This window comes from Strigops habroptila, chromosome 2 (genome assembly GCF_004027225.2).
Source record: "Strigops habroptila isolate Jane chromosome 2, bStrHab1.2.pri, whole genome shotgun sequence".
In the NCBI taxonomy this organism is placed as follows: Eukaryota; Metazoa; Chordata; class Aves; order Psittaciformes; family Psittacidae; genus Strigops; species Strigops habroptila.
The window spans coordinates 57,942,619-57,962,511 of record NC_044278.2 but is presented as its reverse complement, the minus strand read 5'-3'; positions in this window follow the sequence as shown (position 1 = coordinate 57,962,511).

The window sequence follows — 19,893 nt, the reverse complement described above, 5'->3', positions numbered from 1 at the left end:
TTCTAGTCAACGCCTCTACTGACCTTCTCTACCTGAGCAAATTGGCTATAATAACTGCTGCAGAATACATCATCTCCCAATAGCTGCCTGGGAGTAGTTCCCACTAGGGCACACTATTTGAAGGAAAGCCACTGTATTTTCAGGGGGCTGTGATTATTCAGGAGAAATAACTTTTTTCAGGAAAGCAAAGCCACCTGGTGAGCTATTCCAGAGCAGCTATTGCAGCATGTTTGTTTTGGAATAGCTATTCTGATCTAAAAAGGCCAGAGAATTACCAGTTAAACTAATGTTCACATCCTCCCCCAGGCTGGCTGGGAGTGTGTAACTGTGCACCTATTTAGCCAATTATGTGGATAAATTACGCATCCAGGCACTGAGAAGTTTCAGTGGTGCGTGACTCTTCTTGCTCACAAAACATGTGCGTTGTATGCAGGGTAAAATACTGGCCAAATGTAGTGCTTCATATGGTTTGGACCATCTCATGGCTAGAACTGGGTCCTCCCAACTGAAATACAACCCAGTCATGAAAGAGGGAAATAGGTTTCTAACAGACAATGCATTATGACCAAAATATCTCTCAGAGAAGCCTTTTTCATGTGACTGTCTCAAATAGGTCAGGCAAAAATTTGTATTACTGGCATGTTTCAACCCATTATGCCTTGGTCCTTGGCTATAAAATATAAGGCTGCTTTTGTTATTGAAGTGAACAACTTCTATTTATCCTTATGCATGTTAAAATCTTTAAACCTCCTTTTTGGCAAAGATAATTGATATCTGTGACTTTTTCCCATGACAAAAGCATTATTACAAACTGTGTCCACCACTATAATCACTTGACAGTGATATGAAGTACTGCTTGCTTGTGAACAATTTTTACAGTTGCTGTAAAGCACAGCAGCATCTGAGCCCAGGCATTGGAGGGGTAAATCTTGCAAGTGAGAAAGGAGCAGGGATGGCAGCAGAGCACAGAGCTGGAAATCCTTTTGTGGTGGTTTTCGTGTGGAAAGAGAAGAAATGTTCTTCTGAAACACAATTAAGTGAAAGACAAATGCTAAAACTGGTGCTTTGAAAAATGAACGTAAACCTTTCTAGGCCATCTGTTTCCTAAATCGGGGAGGCAATCCAGTCTGGAAGCGTGTTCTCAAACACCTTTCATGGTCAGCAAGACGTTTCTCCCACCCAAAGCTGAATTTTCTCAGGACTAGGTGCCCAGTAGTGCTCCTGTGCTAATCACATTACCTTAGATAATATCTAAAGGACAAGAATTTGAGTGAATTTTTTTCTGATTCTATAGTTACTATAAGGAAGGGAAATCTGTGGGGTGCACTCAGATATACCTGGTCATTGAAATCCACATCTGTGACACAGTTTGATTCACAGTCACTGAACATTAGAAAGACAACATTCATGATAGTGATCAATATATGTGCTGCATTTAATGATGGTGTTTCAAGGTAATTAGGAAGGATGCCTAGAATGAAGCTGGCATCTGAAACCTGCAGGTTTCCCTTCAGAGAAAGGTGTAAAGAAGTAAAGCAAGGGGAATTAGCAGATTTGTCTTTCAAGCCCTGTGGAAAGGTCCTCTTTGCCAGTGGCAGAGGCTCTATCAATCAGAGGAGGAAAAGGATGCTGCTTTTGAATCACTTTGCTTTCTTACCCCATAGAGCTTTGGATCATATCAAATGAAGGACGTTGGCAACGATGCGTGCGTGCACACAACAACAGCAGGTAAGCGCATTGTAGCCACAAGAATGACAGGTTTCTTCCATTCAGCCCTTGTAATCCTGGGCAGGGTTTTATTTAGATGTTTCTAATTACCACAGTATGTTTAAATAGATACCCAGAGAAACCAGCAGGGAGCAAAAGCTCTCCTCGCTGCCTGGCAGGGCTGATGATGACAAAGGTCACGTAATGGCTTAATATGATGCCACTTAATATCCTACTTAAGCAATGTAATTATGGGGTTTATTTGGTAGAGCAAGAAGGTTTATCTCCCGCAGAAGGCATGGATGAGATTGTCAGATGCAGGTGCTGCTGGGTTACAAGATGCATTTTTTATATTACACAGTTTTTACAGCCTTGTCCACTCAGGTGATTTTCATTTTCTAAATCCAACACAGTCTGCCTCTTCAGTCTGTCTAAGTAGTGCCCCTTTATAAATAAGTCACTTTTCTCTAGTAGTTGGCAGGTCTCATTACAAATATTTTCTGCCAGCTGCTCTTGGAAGATTTCTTTATTTTAGCTCTTCACAACAAAATGGAGATTTCAGACACTCATCCCATGTTTTAACATAGTATGCCTCAAAGGAAGTGACTCAGTCTTTGTATATAGTCTTAGTCGACAGCAAAGTTTTCGTGCAGGAACATAAAAAGGAGATTTATGTAACTAATATAACACTGAAAACAAACAAGCCCTCCAACCAAGTTCAAAGCACCAGGTTAACACATACTTTCTAAATAAATATGGTGCTTTCAAATTTGTCTAGACCTCGTGATCTAAATCTTAAGATGCTCAAGAAGTGGGAGTGGGGAGGGGGAGAAATTTCAGAGCCATTGGGAATTTTTTTGTAAGAACTCACAAATGCTGAGCTCTTGCCACATCTTCTGAAGGATTGTAAAAGGAGAGGTAGGGTGCTTATCCTTGAGGGAAGGGTGCAGGAGCCTCTGGGGAATTGTACAGCCACCAACGCAACACCAGTTCCTGCAAAAAACACTGAAGCAAATAATCAGACGCCTGGGAAGGAGTAGCTGCCAATGTGGACTTGTCAAACTGGTCTTATTTCCTTATGTGACAGAGTGACAGATCTCACTGACAGAAGCAAATGCATGTCTGGTCACGGTGTCTCCCGCAGAGTGCTCACAGGCAAGTGCAGCAAGTGTGTGGTCTAGACAAATCTACTGCATGGTGGGCAAAAAATGGGCTGGAAAACATTACTTGGAGAGTACCGGTGATTAGCTCATTATCAAAATGGAATTTTTGATCAAGAAGGGCTCAGTGGGAGGCTGCTGTGGCCCTGTGATTGCTCAGTGTCTTTGGCAGCGAAGCCAACAGTGCTGATGATGGACTCAAGAATGAGCCTGTCGCATTTACAGACAGCAGCAAGGGGTGAGCACCCTCTGCAGTGCTGGGGGCAGGCTTCAAATGGCTTGATATATTTGAGATACAATCCCCCCAAAAAAGAAAAAGAAGAAATGTGCAATTTAACAGGTAAATGTCCAAAGTACAAATGGCAAATGCCAGAGAGGGGGCAGCTCTGCAAATAAATATATCTACAAATTAAAGAAGTCAAGAAACTGCAGTGGATCAGAGGCTGAATGTGAGTCTACCGTGTCATGCTGTAATGAAAAAGAGAAACTTCATATTCCTACATATATGCAAGAACACATACGTAATGTTTTAGCTCTATTCAGCACTGGCATGGTCTCAGATGGAAGGTTGTATGTCAGGTTTGGGGTACTGCACTTGAAGAAAGGTGAGACCCAGTTGGAGACAACTCAGAAGAGTCCACTGGAAAAGGCAGAGCAAAGAAAACACAACCCATTAGCCAAATCCGAAAGAACTGGGTGCTGTTTTGCTTTAGGAGGGACAGCTAATCTGTCTTTCATGCCTCTCGTGGAAGAGATAACTAGGACTGGACTAATGTTTCATCAAAGATGGTGTAGGTTAGACACAACAGAAGCCCTCCTCTGCTGTGGTAGGGGCTGCTGGCAGAGATTGTCAGGCCTCATTACTGGTGGCTGAAGAAGAGCTGAGACGGGCATGTCTGGGGAGAAACCCGCACACAGTAGACCCCAATGTGGGCCAGGGAGGTGGTTAGTGACCCTGCAAGGAAGGCAGCCTGCTCTGCTGGACTGACCCAGCAGCTGCCAGCACTCATACATCGGCTTAACTACATCCACAGTTTTGTGGTGGTCATGGTGGTCACTCTTCTTCCAGGCTGAGCTCTTACACACTGCTTGCTCCCCCTGTTAGGTGATGAGAAAAATAATGGAAAATGCTACTGAAAGGCATAAAGTTGTACTTGGCCCCTGGGAGATGGCTGGGGCCAAGGGACTGTCTGCAAGTGGAGGCGGTGCTGTGCTGCTTGCTTTGCATGAGTGCTTCTACCTTGAGGTCTGTGCAACAATAATCCGTGTCTGGGTCAGCACATCTCTCCAAAGTTCTGCAAGATTTATCTGTGTGTTACTCAAAGAGCACAATTACAACAAGGTGCGTTTTTACAAAGTGCCAGTTAAAGTATTGAGTGTTCAAAGATTTAACTCTGGGAGGGAGAAACCAGTAAGTCATGGGCTGTGTGGAGTCCTGCAGTTTTAAACCCTCAAAGATACATAGGTAAATTGTGGTGAGCTGAGGTGCAGGCCCTTAACATCTGACCTATCTTAAAATAGGCAGTCTCTTGCCTTGCTTCCTGTTCCTTCATCCAGTCGGAGGGCACATTGAAGGTTGGAACTAGATGATCTTAAGGTCCTTTCCAACCCTAACTATTCTATGATTCACCAAACATCTTACGCTTTAAAAGACAGCAATGAAAAGAGCCTGCTACTATCCTCACCTCAAGAAGAAACAGCTTTCTGTCCCTGGGGAGAACACACACTTGTGACAAACTAAGGGGAAGGGCATCCTAATCTGCCTGCCAGCCTTTGAAAACTACACCATGCCCTCCCCGCTGGCACGACCAAGGAACTGGTCCTCTTCATGTCAGCTGAACATGAAGGCTGGCTGAAGGAACACAGAATGTCTGAAGTGATTCAGACAAGCATGACTCAGCCACCCTGTCACAGTAAGTTTATAACACTGAGGAAGAAATTTACTCTTGAACATATTTTAATTGACACACCAGATTATATACACTGAAAGAATATCTTTCAAAATAAAAGATGACAGACTTTCAACATCTGGTCTATTTCTCTGCAACTATGCTAGCAGATGTAAACTGTTATGTATTCTATTAGCAAATATCCTTCCTTCATTTCCTTTTTCTAAGTATATGAATGCACTTGTATATATTTTTATTACAGCTATAATAATCTATCTTAATTTTATATATTCATGCTTGAATTTTGGACTTAAACAAAAACTGCTCATGGTGCACAAAATTCTGCTCATAGAAATGGGTAGGACTTTTGCTAATTATGTTAGGCTAGGATTTTGCTCAATAAGATTATGCATGTCTCAGGAGTTTCCAGAAGCAGCATAAACTGTGAGACTGAAGCTGAAGTTGTGTTTATAGGCACCATAATTGCACCAGAAAAATTCCATTTTTTTGTTATTGAGCTTATTTGCATTTTTTCTGGAGCTGATTGAATGAGGACTGCTTTTGAGCCCTTATTTTGGCTGTCTTACAGCAATCAGAGGATGACAGAGTGGAAGAGCTGTGCCAGCTTCACTCGCTGCGCCCTGTCCCACGAGCCCCCAGGCAGGGCTTGCATGGATCTGAGGTGGGGGAGTCTCAGGGCTGGGAAGTGAAACCTGCCAAGCTGCTGGTTCAGCTGATTTTATTGTATTTTTTTATTTTTATTTTTTCCTGCCTGCTGCAGTTCTGCCCGAAAAAGATACCCAGCCTCTGCCACCCCCTGGACCTGCCAGTTCTCCGCTTGTGTGCACGCCTCAACCCCTGTCAGCCTCAAAATCTGACTTAGCAGGCACCCACCATTTCTGGCTCATTTTCACATGGGTAGCTCAACTGGCAAATTCCGGGGGCAGTAACTTCCAGCAAAGCAGTGGTGACAAGTACTTGGGAGTGGTGACCTTAGCCAGTGGAACAGAAGCAGCCAGGACAGGATGTTTTGCACCCTTTGCCCCATCGTCCACTACAGCCAATGTAAAATCCCTGCTTATACTGATCATGCAGAATTGGTTTGGTAGGGCATTGCTCAAAGCATCTAGCACACTTTGCAGGCAAAGTGCATTAATGGAGTGGGAGGGGGAAGCCAGCCTCTGAAACAGCCGTAGGCCATCAACAGATGCATCGTAGTGCTCATTCATCCAACATCAGCCTTGCCAAATATCTAAGTTAAAAAGCAAACTTTGAAGCCAACCTGGGAGGTAAAAACTGAAGGAGATGAGAAATTTGCATCTTTTTTTGTGCATTCAGTCAAAACTGCTGCTGCAAAAACACATAAGAGCCCCTAAGCGTTATGGATTTGTATATGCAGATTTAGTTCTTCAGCTGCTTTATGGTAAGACACAGAAGCCTGTCAACAGAAGCACTGTCGCTGTGTTCCATTAGCATGTATTTATTTACACAACCGTTGGAAAACAACCACTTAAATAAATCACTGTTAGGGAAGTGGATTACTTAAAGAATGTGTGGCCCATTCACCCATAAAACACTAATTGTCACAGCACCACCTCTCCAATGAATCATCAGTAATGAGACACCATTATGGAAAGTATCAATTTTCAGTGCAACTCAGCCAGGCTGTACATGGTCAAGTAATTGTACCAAAGTGCCTAACAAATAAAACTTTTCCATGAAAATACATTGTTCTCTGGGCAAAATAATTTTCCAAGAGGGCTCAGTGATTTTTTGCAATTTATATTATGAGTTAATAACACATCAATCTGTATGTTGCTTATTGCTGTTTGGAAACATGTGTAGCTTTTTACTTACAACGAGAGGAATTCTGTCAAAACTTGTCATGAAGCACAAGTATGAGGTCACTTTTGTACATCTGGGTTTCTTACCAGGAAGGAAGAAGATTCATGAGGCCTTTAAAAGCAAACATAATGTGATTTCATGATGTAGATATGCAAATGGAAATACCCTCTGTTTGATACTTCTAGTCATTTCTTGGTAGCATCCAGAGGCAATGTATCTTTGTCATGAGGCAGAAAAAACAGGTTTCAGAATTTCAGAATTCCTGAAAGTCTTCATAGGATTCCCATGAGGAGCATAATTCCATACACTGTGGGGGAGAAGAGGCAGTTTAATACTGGTGCAGAATGGGGCAGGACTTTGATTCACATCTATCTTGCATCTTCTATGTGAGTTGAGAGTCCCATCTCTGAAGCAGCTGCTGTCTACATCTCTGCCCTCACTATTCGTGACATTACAGACGATCAGGTCACTGACATAGCTCATTGCAACCTTCAGCTTCATTTTAAGGGAAGAAAATGGTGCCTCTTGCTGCATAACATCCAGAATGGGGAGAAGGAAATCTGCCCAGTAGTGTGCTGCCCCATCCTCCTCTGGGAGGATAGCAAGGGAGCAAGGAAGTCCATGGCTGCATGGGGCTCAGGAGGTGGCAGCAGACACGTTCATAAAGCAGGTGCCTTGGCAGCACATCAGATAAGCTCCACCAGCACTGCAGCTGGCAGTGCTTTCCAGGCTGTGGACCTAGGCAGCAAGGGGAAAGGTAGTGCTTGTGTTAAGTTAGGGAGCTTTTTACGCTATGCAAAGCTGTGGTATCAGGATGCACAATGCTAGGCAAAGATATTATTACACCAACAAATTCCAGAGACTGACTTCCTCCTATGTGCATTAATGAGACAAAGCAGGTCCAGGCTGATATTCATGGTGAGTACTTATTGTGGGAGCTCTAGAGAAGATACTACAGCTTTTCAGCAGTCTGAGGGCCTGTTATAAAGAAATATTCAACAATAAACACATGGCTTCAGTCAGCAGAGAGGTTAGAATATTTAATCCTCTCTGCTCCAGTTTCAATGCCTGGTTTAATTTTGAAATGCATTCTTACAAACGTCTGGATATGGGCTTCTCCTGCATCCTGCGAGGACCACAGCTGCACACTCGCATCACAGTTCTGCATCTCGCATGTTTATAGACAGATTTCTCTGAAAAATCATTTTTCTGGGTTGCTCCCTGTGTTCTCTGTCACTAGCTGACAATTTTGGTCCCTTTTTGTATTTCCAAGAGCACCTCCTGAGTGCCTGTGGGATGCATGTACAGAGCCACGCACTGCTTTTGTCTTGCAACATCTACTTGAAGTAGCTTATTTTGGAGGTTTGAGCTTGTGAGGACCAGTGGCTACCTGTGGTGTGGTTGGAAACAAGCTAGCAGGGCATTTACATTGTTCTTGTGTTTTCTCAAGCAGCTGTCTCTTTCCTGATCTCCTTGTGTGAACACTGGTTTTCCTGCCTTTATCAAGTCTCCTTGCTCAGGTCTTTATTGCTAAACATCTTTTTGCTTTCTTCTCCTATACCTATCTGTGCCAAGGATATAGGTATATCATAAGAGGATAGGTATTTACTAGTTTTCTAGGCGGAATGGACATTTCATGGGCGTGCTGCCTGCTTCACACCAAAAAATATAGACTTGGGAGTAGAGTATTATGGGTTTTGATTTACCACAGACTTGTTTGTCGTGGATTCAAGCAGATGGCACAAGGCTGGAGTGGCGGGTGCTGTCCTCCAGCGCACAGGGCACTGTGCCCACAGGCAAGGCAGGCCCACAGCTCTCACCCAGGTCCTGTTCATGGGTGCTGCTTTTTGTGGCTGTTTAATTGCTCCTGCCACAATCCAATGAGTAATTCAAAACCGCTGGTGGGCAGCTCTGCTTTTGGCAGGACAGGAGCCTTCTCTGATCCATGAAATACTTCTGGCTGTTGCCTCCACGCATCAGGTTTCTCTCTGCAGAAACCCCAAGGCAGCAGCGGCTGTAGACTTAGAGGATTGGTTTTTTTTAAACCTTCGTTTCTCACATAACTACCCCTTGTCAAGCTTGGGCTTGGGCCAGAGAACGAGACTTACCCCTACATTCTTAAAAAACATCATAATTCTTCTTTCTGAATTATGCACCCAAGTGAGCTATAAATGGAGAGTAACTGCCATATGCAAGAACAAAGGGGTTTGTTCAGCAGTGATAAATAATAAATTGCCTAGGAAAAATGCATCCCCTACCTTGGGTTTTGTTTTGCTTTGGCTTAGCACAATTTCCACAAAATTTTGGCAATCATGCTGCCATTATCTTTTCATGATGGAGGCCCTAGGAACTTGTCCAGCCCACAGCGAGAGCCCTTTATGTACCTACTAATGTGTTGGTTCACAGACAGACAGGGGGAGGCTGCTGATCTGAATAGCAATCAGATGTCAGTGTACGCCGCCTCTCTACGAGAGCCATGGACATTAATAACGTCTCTGGGGAGTGGCTGCAGCTGTAATAAAGAAAAGATATCTGCAGTGTTTGCACAGCTCTCCTCATTCATCCTGATATGTAGTGAAGTGTGATAATAAGGACTTTACAAAATCTAACTGACAGTCTTGAGGGGGGGGCATTCGTCATGGGGGGAAAAAGAAGGCAGAAACATTTGTTTCTGCTAGACATAGTTGAAACACAGAGATATTTTTAGAAGTGACCCTCTGGTTTTTGGTGGTTTAGTTGGGGGTTTTTGTGCATGAAACAACAATCACAACATGGTCCTTTCTGAATATAACCTAAGGGGTTTTGATTTGGAGCTCTGACTCTGGAAAAATGGCACATCACAGGCCTGCATGCACGCTGTAATCCTCCGTCCACAACAGCAGTTGTGATTAAAGCAAGCTCAGAAAAAATGATTGTTTTTCCTCTGAACACCCGGGTACAACAAGGAATTAGGTACATGGTGAAAAATTAAAACTGGCTATCTGACAGTTTTAGCAATATTATAGACTGTCTCCTGCAAATGCGTCATGTCCTGGATCAGGCTTTTTGTGCCTCCTCCAAGACATCAGGAGCTAAGCATCAGCCAGTGTACACAGGTGAAGGACTGGGGACTTGCACAGCCTCCTGGGGCTTCAAGAGCTGCTCACCTTCACAGAGAAAAGCAATGCCCCAGATGCCCTCCTAAGAGCCACAGGGGCTGAGCTCGGACACGGTCCCCAGTGTATTCCTTCCTGGGAAGCTCAGGCAGCTGCCCATGGAGCAGGTCACAGATGGGCTCTGGGTCTCAGCGTTAAACTACACCTTGCAAGGGTTAAGCAAACACAAGGGGAGGCTCAAGGCATGGCAAGGATGACTTTATATCATGTTTACAGTCTAGTATTTTTCTTTTGATAGCTTTTGGCCACTTTTCATTTTTAATGTTGCAGCAGCATACACTCATCTTCTTGCTCAAGGATGAGGGAGAATTCAGAAACACCAAAACAGAAGTAGTTTGCCAGCTTGAGGAGTTGCACAGAAGGTCTGTCTGAGCTCCATCACAGAGAAGAAGAAATGTCTCTGCAGTGGCAGCCTAAGGAGATGGAGACAACAGCGCACCTCAAGGTGCCTGGAGCACCAAAAAGTCTTCTTGGGTGGTTTAAAGTGCCTAAACATTGGTTTCAGTGGAAAATCACCCGTTTCCGCCAGCAGTATCGCTGGAAACCACTAAGAACCTGGGACAGCTCTGTGGCCTCTATCACAGGGGAGTTTTTGGTGACAGTAAATACAAGATGGGAAAGTGCCTGTGGATGACAGAAGTGCTTTTGTAATTAAATGCAAGAAAACTTACATGAATAAAAATGTAAACATGCACAGTGTCAAAAAGTGGAATACAATGTCTCATAGCAGTGTTGCCAGCTCTTTTAACAAGTTTCTGGCTAATAAAGACTTAAAAAAAAATAAAGAATCTCAGTTGCTGAAGTCTTTTCATGTTAGGAGAATCTCCTCTTTCACTTCAAATAACAGTTGGACTGCTAATCATTTGTCTGAGTATAAATACCCTAAAATTATGACTTATGGACTCAGAAACTAAATAAAAAGGAGCCCTGCATTTATTAATTTTAAAACTCTTTTGACTTGTAATTCAACTGATGCTTTCAAGGCTTCTGTTGCAGTTTAATGAACACTTCAGTTGTAGCTCATCTGTAGCTCATCTTACACATGCTCGGTGTAAGATTTTACTCCACATAGCAAGTGTATGACAGGCGTAACGGTAGGAGTAATCCCGCATGCGCATATTAATGGTTTCTTACATTTTCTGAAGACATCAGGAAGGTGGATGTCAAAAAAGAAAGTCCCCAAGTATAGAAATGTCAGCAGTTTCTTGTACAGGTTAGTTGTTTTGGGGTTTTTTAAGTTTATGACAAGCTAAGATGAAGCGCAGGGCACATTCCAGTGCAAGTCACCAGCTTGCCTTTGCACCACCTCGGGCATAGTCTGGGACAAGAAGAGATGCACAAAGAAGTCTGAGATGAAAATTGATGCTCTCATGAAACTGCGAGCTGCTCTGCTGGCCAACGCTCCCGTCTGGAGGGCAGCAGCACTCTACCACAAACGCTTTTCTTCACTGCGAACGAGCAATTCAGTGAACAACATGATCTCTTGTCTGCAGGCTCATGTTTGAGTTGGTTCCAACTCCCAATTATCCAGGCTTGGCTTAATTCAGAAAGTATGTCTGAAGCGCTCCACCAGCAGCAGTAACAGCAGCCGGGCAGCCAGGCTGGACCAGTGCTGTCAGTCAATAGCATGGCTGTGTTGCAGGGGCCTTCTCTCACATTACCGTCAGAAACATCACTGTCCTCTCCACCACAAAGAGAGGTTTTGGAGGAAGCCCAGCAAAGATTGGGAGGGCACAGACAGGAGGACCTTTAAGCCATGGCAAAGGGAGCTCTCAATGGGGTGCCAAGGCTGCGAGCTTTAATGAAAAGCAGTAACACACCCATCTGCCTGGTTGGTATTTGTTTACATTTACTTTTTTCAGTGGATAGAGTGGAGATGAGCAAAGCCTCGGAGCTCCCGTGGTCCTGCTTAAATCCAAACAGATCACAGGGCTCATGCCAGTGTCTCACTCCAACTAAGCATACCTGCACCTGCGCGGGTCAGGCCATCACCTTTGTGCTTTCACAGCAGTGCAGGCATCTGTCAGTCCTCCAATATGTGCTTCAGGCCTGGCTTATGTACGTGTAACTGATTAATTGATCTCTGTGCAGCAACTGGAAAATGTAAAGTGCTACATAAAAGATAAGTATTACTATTACTAAATCTGTACTCGATGAGTGTGACTTGACATAAAGTGACAGATTTTATCTTACTCATTGCTACTATCTGAAAGAGGCCATTGACAGCAAATTTCTGGAGCATAATTTATTCTACAGACATAGTGGGATAAGTGGTGCACACGAGCAACTTACGCTGCATGCACCATGGGAAGCGCTTTGCCGACAGAATACATGATGATTTTTTTTTCACACATTGCTCCACTACCTGTGACTCAGAGGCTCAAATACAGGGGCATCAGATGGGTATGCCGTGCTCCCTTGGGAAATTTAGACTAATAAATCAACCACAGCATATGGTTGCAGAGCCCCCAGCAAGATGTGGAGGTTGGGGTGTTGCAGGAGCGCAGCAGACTGCAATGGCAGAGGCGTGACTGGAAAGCAGTGACATTCGGGGTGCTGACGACGGGGTGCTGGAGAGAATGAGAGGAGATGGGTGTCGATGCATGGCTGAAGAGTTGCTTAACCCTCTCCGGCTGCGTGTTTCTTATAGTGTTCATCGGCTGGGTGGAAGGAGCAAGGGTGGTTGGGATGGCGAGCTGGGAAGTAACACGACTGGTAAATACATATATGAACTAATAATTACATCTCATGCACTTGTAGAGAGCCTAGTGCTATAGGGAGTGATCCTGACTATTCCCTCTGGGCCCTATGGTAATATAAATATTTAAGAATAATGATAATAATAGTAAAGAACTTTTAAAATAGAGAACTCTGTAGGCATTCATTTTTATTAACAGGAGTATGGAATATTTGCTACTTAATGGCTGCTATATACTTTCCATTGATTTGAGTCTATGAAGCCAACCTGAGAACATAAGAAGTCAAGCCTGTGTTGCTCCATCAGGAAAGTGGGTTGGAATCCTGCTCTGGATAAACACCCATCACTCCTAATGAAGTAGGTCACCTTTTTCCATATACTCACTGTGTCTTGGATCTAAAGTTGTGCAAAACTCTTTTCAGCTGTGCTTAATTTGTCAGTATTCAAATAAGTGAAATACATAAGCAATGGGAACGCAACCTTATTAGTTTTAATAGGAAGAAGCAGGAAGGGTGAGAATTCCTTCTGCTGACATTAAACTCCTGCAGATACCTAGGTATGCCCGAAACTGTCTCTGGAAGAGCAATGAGACAGTGATACTGCACAACCTAAACTCTTCCACTCCCTGCCTTTGCAGTGAGGTCTAGCAGATTAGTGTCTCAATTTCTTTGAATTTGGTCGTCTTTGAAGAAAAATATGTGTTAGTGCTGTTGGCTCCTTTTTTGCTTTTTTCAACTTCCCACAATTCTTGGCATCTTTTTGCAAAATAATAACTGAACTAGTCCCAGTGCTGGCACACAGAGAAACTGCTCACATGAACACAACCTGTGACTTCTGCCCCTGCCCTTGCTTCTCAGTCCCTGTAGCCACAACCTAACAGCATGCACGTGTTTGGCTGCTGTAATGAATCCCGGAGGGTGTAAATCCACCTGGTGAGTGGTTTAAACCTTGCTTTCTTACTTAGTCAGGTGATACAAGGCTCTGCTTAGGATCGAGATCCCTCCCGTAACAAATGCAGTTTTTTGTTTCAGCCTTCAAAGCTTTCCCTAGAATTCTGTCTGGTCGTTTCTCTTCCTAATCTTCCAGGGTTTCCCAAAGTTGAATAGGAAGTACCTCATTTTTGAAGGGGTTTAAGTTAATAAATGATAAATCCAGCCACTGTCAGGTAATGTGTCATAGCCTAAGGAAAAGAGAAAGGTCATGAGCAAACCGCAGACACAAAATATGTGGTTTCCTTGAAAAGCCTCAAATGCACCGGGAGAAATTTTTCTTTTTGTGCCAGGCAAGGTTTCTGGACAAGTTCCTGAGCATCGCTTTCTTGTGGATCTCTTGCAAAGTCCCCAGACCTGCACTTAAAAGAAGTGACTTGTTCCACACTCCTGCAACCTTGCATCCCTTCAGATGCTGTTCAGGCATGCACACAGAAGAGGGATTTTTTAGCTGTCTCAGCATCCCAGATGATGTTTGGATTGTGGGGGGTTTTTTTAATTATTATTTTGGAAAGTTGTTTTTCCACTTCTTATTTAAATTTTTTTTTTTTTTAATAGTCAGACTCTGTGAGTACATCACTCTCTCAGTTTGCAATGGACTGTAGGTGCTGTAGAGGAGAATTATTTGATTCAGTATTCAACTGTGCAATATGAAATTATTGAGTAGTCTTATTATTGAAATAACTCTTCGGTGTCTCTTACATTCTGATGTTGGACCTCTTCCATTTATTTCTGTATAGTCCTGCATTTGGAAGTAATTTGTGTCTTGGAACAGCAACCTGAAATTATTGGCTGGCATGTGTATAATGTAATGAGTGCTAGACATTTATAAGCTTCGTGGGTTTGTCAGGAGAATATCAGCTTCCGCTCCTCACCCTATTACCAAAAGGTGTTCTGGCTGACCCTACAGTTGCCCCAGAGTTTTAGTCATCTAGAACCTTTGGCTTTAAAATCAATACAAGTTTCAATTATGTTTATATATCTTCAGCCATAACAGAAAGCAGTAGTCTCTGCATCCATCTGATGTTGGAGGCAATGTTATCTAATAGCTAGCAGAGCAGACAGGAGCTCGGCTGGCTTGGGCATGCTCTGCTGGAGTGGATTTTGAGACCCTGAGCAGAGAGTTTGGTTTTTGTGCTTCTATTGTAGTCCATAAAATGGGTGAGGTAAATGTGAAGAGGGTGGAGGAAGGAAGCAGAGAGAAAAAATTCTTCTTCAAAAGCTTCATTTATTATTATTTGCACAAAACTCTATATGAAATGCAGCTGCATACACGGCAAATAGATGCTGCTATAATAGGCACTTGAAAGAGGGTCTGTCTAGATGTGGAACTTTGTACCATACTTGGAGACCTTCCTGATGGCAGATGAGAGAGGCAGGATCTATTGTAATCCATGCAGTACAGACACGTGCATGGATTTCTTATTCTTATTAGAAAGTTAGAGCAGCCATGACATAGGCTTAAATGCCCACAGAGGGGAAGTGTAGCTGAAGGATTCAAACATGATATCGTGTTTTAGCTGGGCTGCTTCTGGTGATATAGTGCTCATATGTTATATTCTGCCCCCCTAAAAAAAAGCAAACTAGTGTGTACAAAATGTGATAATTGGTTCACCTCTCCAGTGTGGCTTATTCAAACTAAACTAATGTGCTTCACTTTCCAGAGAAATCTCCATTTATTGTATTCACAGTTTGAAAGGCACTTTGAAGATACAACCAAGCCACTTGATTTTGAAAACACCTCTGTTATCAGAGGAACAGATTGGACATTGTTTTGTTATAATTCTTTAAACATATAATAGTCATTGACCTACAAATACAATAGCTATTGCCTTAATAGTGCTTTTCAGTAGTGTAGACAAACACTGCTAGTAAAGATTTGGCTTCCACATTGGGTTCTGTTTCATTTCCTGGACAGATGATGGCATTGTAGCCCTGCTGTATCCTGCGAACCCAGCCAAGCTACTCCCAGAGCGAGATCTTGATTTGATTGTGCTATGCACGCTTTAGCAGCTTAAGATTTTGCCATTTGCTTTTCACGTCTTCAGTGAAACAGATGAATGCTATAATAGCAGTACTTTCTAAAAGGAAGACATGAAATTCCTACATTTATAATAAAAAAGTGTTACCAACCTCATTGTAATTCAGACTTGAACTGTTCACCCTGTGCACGTCCAGAAACTCATTCTCTAATACTAGATGCAATGATCTCTGGAGGGAAGTTTTCCATCTGTTTCCTTATGATGTTAAGCTGTTAGTGCTGTTCATTATTTATTACATCTACTGGTGTATGTTAAACTATGATTTTCTTCTTGTCTGGTATTATGAATTTGACTTGGTTAGTGTAAAAAGAACCCTAGGATTTGCATGTAACACATTGATATTTAGTGTATTTGGAGTGGGGGGAGATACAGGACTGTAATTGCTCCCAAGTTGCTTTTGTGCTAGCAGATAATTTATATTTAATTCAGTGATACAGAGCTAAATTAACCACTTAAAATGGAGATAAATAGAAATGTGCTATATATAGGTGGAATCTGCCACCCATACTCGGATTGAAGAGCATTATCTCTGCTTGATTTCAGTAGGACTACTGTAGGGTAAGATGCTTCTCAATATGAGCAAGGTAGGCAGAATTGGGCCCATCATAAATACATATGAGTATATATTTCACCTATATGAATGAAAGCGCATATGTGAGAGAGAAGGCTTTTTAAAATATGTGTATGTAGTTCCCAATGTGCGTATTAAGTGAAAACTCACATGCATACAGTTTATTCTCTGTTTTTTCACATCTTCTGTTACTGGAAGATGCAGAGGACTTTGGTTATTATGTTGTTCTATACAGAATAAATTACTGATTCTCTCTTTGGGGTGAGGAATGGTTCAGCATGATTCTCTGTTCCTTCACAGAAATTATTACCTTTTTCTGGAAATAGAATTGTTGAGTTTATCCTATCTCATCGCTGGTTGCATTAAATACTAACAACAGTTTAGGTGTCACAACATAGCTGGGAGGGATAGCGTTTGTGTTATTATTTGCAATTATTGTATCAGGAACAGCTCTTTACATACAGCATTTTGCTCACAAAAATACAAGATATACAAAAATAAGACCAGTATCTTATTACACTGTAATTAAAGTATCAGTTTGGGCTGTGAAACATTATCTAGAGCAGCCACTGAGGTTACTCTTAACAATACCATTTCCTTTGGAATAAATATATGTGTTTGAAACTGCATAATGGGAAGTTTTAGCAGATCATTCTCACATGTAGTGTCTTTTGATGTGATGGAGAATTGTAGATGAACTGAAATGTTCGTTTTCCTGTCATGTAGCTGGTTCTTTATCATAATATAGATGTTATTAAGATAAAATCTGTCTCTCCATATTGTAGTATTATAAAACTCAGAATTAGGAATGCTTTATCATTTGTGAAGAACAAAGGCTATGACTGCGTTAAGCAATATCAAAGTCAGACTACCTTTATCGGGGCGGGAGGGGGAACATGAAGGAAAGCACCAGTATTTGCCAAAGCATAAGTTAATTCTTGTCAGACAGGATGTTTGCAATTACCAGGCAAAATAATCACCAAATGATAAAACAAATAAGCTTTCCTAGTGCTTTTTTTGCGCTTCTATTAAGTGGTAGCAGAAATCACCTATCTGGGAACAAGACTGCTTGATTGTACATCTGCTCTTTCAGCTCCTGAGTCAGATGCTGACGTAGAGTAAATCAACACTGCTTTGACAAGCCAGTGGAGCTATGTTGACCTACACCTTCTAAACTATATGTACAAGATACCAGATTGGTAAATATACAAGTACTATTAAGGTGTCCTGAGCACCAGAAAAATTATTGCTTTTGCACCCATTGAAGATCAGTTCCATAAAACTGCACCTATTGGAACGATTTTTGGAGAGAAGGTTTAGATGCAGTTATTGACAGATTGCGATCTATCTTCTCACAGTGGTATCATCCAGCAGTCTTTGGAAAAGGACCTGGGAAAGTATGGTTAGTCCTCATACAGCCACACAGGCTCTCTTGTAATTCTCAAAACCTACCCTCTGTGCTGAGGATCTGGAGATCATCTCTATCAGACGTCTCTGACAGAGACGAGCGTCCCTCCCCTCTGTGGCATCACTTGCCTTTCAGGTAGTTTAAAGGAAGTTGTAGTGCTAGATGAACCACAACTTCATTCTTGGGGATGGTGAAATCAATCACTGGAAATCCAGGAAATGTCAGCGCTGGGGTAACCATCAGTAACTGTGGGAGTAACTCCTCACGGCCTGTGAGCAAAGCATTGCAACCCTGATCTACTCGATTAACATCTACAGCTTGACTAGTTATTTTTCAAGCTGTGAGTTTTGTGTTAAGACTCACAGAGGCATTGTACATGCTTTGAGACAGAGCATTGCTCTGATGCTGCCCCAGCTTGCGACACTGCCTGCTTGTAGGGCGAGCAGGCTCAGGCCTGAACCAAAAATGGCTCTTTTGGGGTCTTTACTGTGGGGAGAAAAGAGCAGGTGAACAAGAGGCTGATTCCCCTGTCTTAAATGCCTGTGTTAGATGAGATGAGTTACTGCCCTTTTTTGTGTCTGGTTCTTTTTTATTCCATTAACTATATGGGGAAGGTCAGAGTAACAGTTTAAGACACGTGAAGGTGATACCTCCTGCTGGATTTCAGTCCCAGTGCTGCAGGAAAATCCTGAACCATGTCTACTCACACTCTACTCAGGCCAGCACTGCTGAAACAAGATGGAGCTCACAGCCTCTCTGCTCTCCATGCCAGGCTGCCAGCTGGATGCAGAATTTCATACTGATCTCCCCAATGAAAGTCATGGCCATTGCTGGTGCTCCTCCTAGTATATGTTCTGGCCTTCCTACACCATCATTCTGCAAGCAGTATCTTTGGTCTACCAAGTCAGCTGGCTTATAATGGTGCAGTCATCTTCAGGTGTCCTTCCACTGCAGCTGTTTCGTCCCTAAGTTGGACGTGTTCTTTAGTCCTGCCTGGGTATTACCAAACCCTTCCAAGACTAGACAGCCCACCCATAGGTGCTCTGTGGTTGTTTTTCTCCATGCTCTCACATGACTATATCAGTGGACAGTCATATGTGACTATGTGGTTAGTGTTCAGGGGTGGCTCAAACATCTCTGGGCCTGGCACTCCCACACGTCTGAGTGCTTGGGCAACAGCCATGTTCGTGTCACTTCAGTCATGGACAGTTTCTGGAGCCCTTAAAATTAACCTTTGGTATTAAAGTGAATCAGATTTTAGTTTAAATGTCTTTGGAGTTTGGTTTCTTTTTTACTACATTTTGACAACCAGTTAGACAAATGTAAGCATCTACAAGTATTAGAATAAAAAAGATGATACAGGATGGTTTGTAAGCTGCTATTTCACAACAGATGTACATCTGTTGAGCCTCACTGAGTTTGCCTGAAAACCTTTTAGAACATTTGATGTCAGAAAATGACGTATAAAAGTGTGGAGGCTGCTTCCCTGCTGCTAACAGGGATTTGCAACATAACTTACACCAATTCTGGCATGTTGCCTTGTGTTGCACTAGACATGAAGCAATGTGACCCAACCACAAATTACAACATTTTGATATTGGTTTGGAAGGATTCTTAACTCTAGATTTAAAATTTTTTTTTACAGTCAGTTCTTCAGTATTTTGAGTTCACCCAAAACATTAGCTCCCAGAATCATGTACTCTTGTAAAATTCCACATGCCAGTCAAAGAAAGAAAGAGGATTCTAGCACTTACTGTTTCAGGAGTAAGTTGAATATATAGTTCAGAAAGCTTCCAAACAAGTAAGTAAGGTCCCTAATGGAGTCTAATAAAAATATAAGATTTTTAACCTTTACGGTTTGCAATGCTGCATGACATACTATTATTTCAGAGAACTGAGCACTTGCTGGCAGCAGCTTAGATGACCTAAAAGCACTTTGTTCAGCCCTCTGCAAAGGTGGAGCTAACTTCTGCAGCTAATTAAAGATCCAGTCATGGCACCACATTTGTAGACGCTGAGAGTGCCCTGGCTTTCTCAGCCTGAAGATGCTCAATACGTCATGAGTTACTGGCCATGGTAAAATGTAGTGGGGGAAGGAGGAAATGGTTGGATGAGAGGGGATAACCAAGAGTATGACAGTAACAGCAGCTGTATGAGACTGAGTGCTTCACCCACATACAGGCCGGAGAGGCTGAAGGAATTAGACAGAAAGTATCTAAGACTATTGAATGCACTACTGAATGTTCACTTTCCATTTCTTCAAAAAGACACCTGGGAAGACCCAGAAATGAAAAGCCTGAAAATGGAAACCCCCAACCCACCCTGTTCGCCTGCTGTTTTCTAGGCAGAGAGCATGGCAGAGCACAATCACTGGCTCTGCTCAGGCAAAAAGCTTTGATAACTCTGCACTTCTGCATGGTGGTCTTAGG